Raw genomic sequence first — 6,000 nt, forward strand, 5'->3', positions numbered from 1 at the left:
AATTTAAAAATAAAATAAAATAAAAAACAAAACCGAAAACCAGTGTTGTCTACTTCTTCCTACACCGCCACAACCACCGCCTCAACCTCCTACTCCATATGGACCTCCTCCTAGATCAAGATATTTATATTTTTATTTTACGTATTTTATGTTATTTTAAGTCATTTACATATCCACATTTGCAGAGAACTTGCCATGTTCTTAACTACATTTTGCTGCCATTTGCAGCCCTCTAGCCCTTTCCATTACTTTTTTAGAGCCATTTTAGTGCCCAAAAGTTCGGGTCCCCATTGACTTCAATAGGGTTCGGGTTCGGGGTCAAGTTCAACTTTTTTGTGAAGCTCGGCTGAACCCGTTGAATCAGAACATCCCTGTGTCCGCTCAACTCTACCAGCCTCACATCTACAACTATTTTTTTCAGGACAAATCTTTTTATTAGTATAAGGCCTTATGCACACAGTCGTTGTTTTGGTCTACATCCGAGCCGGGGCTCGGATGCAGACCCATTCTCTTCAACGGGGCAGCTAAAGATGCGGACAGTACTAAAAAAGTATAACATGTCCTATTCTTGTCCGCGCTTTGCGGACAAGAATAGGCATTTATATTGAAGGCTGTCTGTGCCGTTCTGCAAATTGCGGAATGCACAGGGACGCCATCCGTGTTTTGCGGATCCTCGATTTGCGGACCGCAAAACACACCACGGTCGTGAGCATGAGGCCCAAAGCAGATGAGAACAGCTTTTCTAGTAACAATTCCTTAAGGGGACCCTGTGGGTTGTTACTATTTTTTTTATTATGGAGACCGGTTGATATACAGTACAGACCAAAAGTTTGGACACACCTTCTCATTCAAAGAGTTTTCTTTATTTTCATGACTATGAAAATTGTAGATTCACACTGAAGGCATCAAAACTATGAATTAACACATGTGGAATTATATACATAACAAACAAGTATGAAACAACTGAAAATATGTCATATTCTAGGTTATTCAAAGTAGCCACCTTTTGCTTTGATTACTGCTTTGCACACTCTTGGCATTCTCTTGATGAGCTTCAAGAGGTAGTCCCCTGAAATGGTTTTCACTTCACAGATGTGCCCTGTCAGGTTTAATAAGTGGGATTTCTTGCCTTATAAATTGGGTTGGGACCATCAGTTGCGTTGAGGAGAAGTCAGGTGGATACACAGCTGATAGTCCTATTGAATAGACTGTTAGAATTTGTATTATGGCAAGAAAAAAGCAGCTAAGTAAAGAAAAACGAGTGGCCATCATTACTTTAAGAAATGAAGGTCAGTCAGTCAGCCCAAAAATTGGGAAAACTTTGAAAGTAAGGGCTATTTGACCATGAAGGAGAGTGATGGGGTGCTGCGCCAGATGACCTGGCCTCCACAGTCACCGGACCTGAACCCAATCGAGATGGTTTGGGGTGAGCTGGACCGAAGAGTGAAGGCAAAAGGGCCAACAAGTGCTAAGCATCTCTGGGAACTCCTTCAAGACTGTTGGAAGACCATTTCAGGGGACTACCTCTTGAAGCTCATCAATAGAATGCCAAGAGTATGCAAAGCAGTAATCAAGGCAAAAGGTGGCTACTTTGAAGAACCTAGAATATGACATATTTTCAGTTGTTTCACACTTGCTTGTTATATATATAATTCCACATGTGTTAATTCATAGTTTTGATACCTTCATAGTCATGAAAATAAAGAAAACTCTTTAAATGAGAAGGTGTGTCCAAACTTTTGGTCTGTACTGTACATGATGACTATTGTATGCTAGACAAATATCCACTTGATTTCTGGGAAAAATATATACAAATTATCATGCATCAGAGCATCGTCTGGCCTACAATATTACGTAGACATACTTGGCATACTAGAGGCTCTCTCTCTCTCTCCAAAAATTTGGTTTTGTGTGGACTTTTTAAAAAATTCTAACCAAATCATGAACTGGTAATACCAGTTCAATCATCCTTAATACAGTACATACAAAAAGTCCTTCAGACGTGTTTACTTTTTTGACATTTTATGTTGCGACCTTGTGATAAAATGAAAATAAAAAGGTCACATTTCCCACCATTATTCTGCACTCAATACCCTATAATAAGAAAGTGAAAACAGAACTTTAGGAATTTTTTGGTACTTTACTGAAAAAGAACCAATAAAATCTTACATTAACAAAAGTATTCAGATCCTTTACTCAAGACTTAGTTGAAGCACTTTGGGCAGTGATTACAGCCTCCAGTCATGTTGGGTATGATGCCATAAGTTTTACAGGTTTGAATTTGTGTATTTTCTGCTATACTTGCAGATCCTTTCAAGCTTTGTCATATTAGATAGGAACCCTTGGTGGACAGCCACTTTTATTCAGGTCTGTCCAGATATGATCGATTGGAATCAAGTCATGGCGCTGGCGGGGCCACTTAAGGACTTTTACAGAATTGTACCTAAGCTACTCCTGTGTTGCCTTGGCTGTGTGAATATCTGTATACTTTGAAGTTTCTCAGATCTGCAAACAGGATCTTTGTAGCTCAGACAGAGCGACCATTGAGTTCTTGTTCAGTTCTCTTACTAATGCCCTTTTCAGTTGATTACTTAGTTTGGCGTGGCGGACAACCCTAGGAAGAGTCCTGGTTCTTCCAAACTTCTTCCATTTAAAAATTATGGAGGCCACTGTGCTTTTGGGAACTTTCAGTGAAGCAGAAATTTTTGCTCTTATTGCCAGCTGTGAGAGTTAATATAGACAGTGGAATGCCTTTCTACATAAGGTCCAATCAACTGAATTTACCACATGTGACTCCAATCAAGGTGTAGAAATATCTCAAAGATGATCGAGAGAAATGGGAAGCCCCCAGAGCTAAATTTCAAGTGTCATGGCAAAGGGACTGAATACTCAAGACCATGCAAAAGTTTTTCCTTTTTAATACATTTTTAAACATTTCTAAAACTCTGTTTTTACTTCCTCATTAAGGGGGATTGAGTGCAGATTGATGGGGAAAAGGCTGCAAAATAACAAAATGTGAAAAAGTGAAAGGGTCTAAGACTTTCCGAATGCACTGTATATTGAAAAGGTTAAGCACTTAGTGTAATGAACTGTTTGTCTCTCAATATTCCTTTAATAGCAAAACATCTCTGCAAAGTTCATGAAAGCTACAGTAGTATGTTTAATTAATCCACAAGAGCCCATTCATTATACAACAATTTTCTTTTACCAAGCTCATGATCTCATTCATTTTTAATAACATAGTGTTTCTGCCGTTTTTGGTATATATTATATTCCCAGTTTAACACATTGATTATTCCCCATTGATTTTTAACTTGTTTGAAAGGGAAAAAAAAGGCTTTCATGCTGGTCTCTGTTGTGGTTGTCTCCTAATGTTGGCAGGAAATGTAAGGAGTTCTGGACTGAAGATAGCCATGTAAATGTAGTCAGTTTACCTCTAGTCTCTGCCTGTTTTTAAAGTGAAATTAATGAGAAAGCAGCTCGGTATGTTAAAAGGACTAAGCAACACAAAAATTAAAGGCTGGCAAACAATAGCATATCAGTTTGATATGTGTAGCCTGTGCATGAATCCTGTGGGGGAAAGAATCAAAAGCCAACTTAAAGGGTATTTGCTATGGGTAGTTTTTAGTGTGTAGCTCTTGACCCAACCTCAGCACCCCACCCAAGGATAGCGCAATAAGGGAGCCAGACACAACACAATTCAAAGGAGCAGTATTTTATTCCTGTTGGTTCACAACCTGTAATGCTAACAGAAAATTGCATTTAACTTTACTGTTAAGGTTTTAAATAGATATATAGTTTTGTGGTTAAATGTATTGGCACACATCTTAGTAGTTATGTTCTCAGTTCGGCACACAGTAAGGCCGTTGCACTATTGAATGGATGCAAAGAGAATCTCAGTACTGAGGGAACTCAGGGTCTTAGTGGGCACAGTGGGATTGGCATTCTTTCTCTGATGCATTCTGGTTGCAGTCTGAGGCATGGGTGGCTTGGTAAAAAAAAATGCTGCAAGTGGTCTGAAACCACTTACAGGATAAACATGACCTCTTCTTAGGGCATAGGTTTAATTAGAGGTAGTAGGTTATTTGGGTACACTACCTCTTTAAGTGGCAACAGGCAAAAATAACAGTTCTTTTCTTATCAGCAGGATCAACTCTATTAGTATTGGTCCTGTTGATTAAAACCATATGCAGATGGTGAATATTCATTGCTAGGGTTGAGCGAACCCGTGGAAGTTCGGGTTCGGCTGAACTTCAGGTCAAAGTTCAGGTTCGGGATCCGAACTTGACCCGAACTTCACACCGAACCCGGACCCCATTTAAGTCAATGGGGACCCGAACTTCACTTTATTATTTTCCGTTATAACATGGTTATAACGGAAAATAATAGCATTCTTAAAACAGAATGCTAAATAAAATGTCTATTGAGGGGTTAAAAAAAACCTCACCTAATCGATTTGATCACGCAGCAGGTATCTTCTTTTCTTCAGGACCTGCAAAAGGACCTGCAGTGACATCACCGCACTAACCACATGGTGAGTGTGATGACGTCACCGCAGGTCCTTTTGCAGGTCCTGAAGAAAAGAAGATACCGGCTGCTTGATCAAGCGGATTAGGTGATTTTATTTTTAATTTTTAACCCTCAATAGACATTTTATTTAGCATTCTGTTTTAAGAATGCTATTATTTTCCCTTATAACCATGTTATAACGAAAAATAATAAAATTAACCGAACACCGAACCCGAACTTCAGTGAAAAAGTCCAGGTTCAGGTCCGGGTACCCGAACTCGCAAAGATAGGTACGAACCCGAACTTTGCAGTTCGGGTTCTCTCAACTTTATTCATTGTACCATTCCAGTGAAAATATGTAGTACACCAGAGGGGGCACTACCATTCTTACACTTAGCTACTGTCTCTAATGCCTAGCAAATAATGTCATCTGGGTATTTATTTTCAGGTCCTCTGATACTGTGCATTAACAATATTGTTATGTAACTATTATGTATTGTATTTCAAGCACTGTGCCTGGTTGCCCAGCAGGTGGCAGTGTGTCTGGAAAAGAGTACCTTTAAATAGATTGGAACTTATCATTCCATGATTCAGACATGGCTCAGTGAGAGGAGTGTCTCCTCCTCCTGCAGCAGTAGTCTTCCAGGGGAAGCAGCTTGTAGAGCACTGCAATTCTTTGCAGTTCATAGACTGAGTATTACAAGGTGGGCAATGGCCAAAGGCACCCTACTCAAAGGTACCAGAACTGATAACCAGGTAACCAGACTGAAGACAGAGATTAGCACATCAGAGAGAAAGAGAAAATCCTGAGGAGCGACAGTATCCAGGTAGGAGCACTGTGACACAAACTAGTAAAGATGCATCACCACTCAGCATTCCTAAACACTGGGACGTGATTGGCCTCTGCTTTTCATGTCTCCTTACCCTTGACATGACCAAGAATCAGGGTCCTCTCTCCTGGCCTTGCAGTAGAATGTCAGCACCCTGCACCATAATTTTGGTACACGTGCAACAAGAGTCTGCTCACAATGCTGACGCTGTCAAAATCCGCCAAGTAGTCCATGGTGAAAACTTCTGTGGATTCTGCTGTAGTTCACTATATATTATGCGGAACTACTCGCGGCTTAGTCCCATTGAATAGAACTAAACCAGTAGTGGACACTTGCCATGGATTCAATAAGTATCTATATGGTTATTGTGTCAAAAAGGGAAATGTTGTGAACTGCAAAATCCCATTGTTTTAACCATGTTGCCACTGGAATTCTGGTGTGGTGTCCATGCCAAAATTCTGCTGGCAAATTCTGTTGTGTAAACAGGCACTAAGTGTAACAGCGGCTGCTATGCACCGCTGTTCCCCTGCTTACCGCCGCGGTCTCGGGGCGCCGTATTAAGCGGTAATCTGCGGCCGGTGTTTCCAATTCACCGCTGCAGTCCTGTGCTGTCTGTGTGGGTGCTGTTGTTCTTGGATATGTTTCACAGTTTGCTCTCAGC

Source organism: Bufo bufo, chromosome 1, assembly GCF_905171765.1.
Source record: "Bufo bufo chromosome 1, aBufBuf1.1, whole genome shotgun sequence".
NCBI lineage: Eukaryota > Metazoa > Chordata > Amphibia > Anura > Bufonidae > Bufo > Bufo bufo.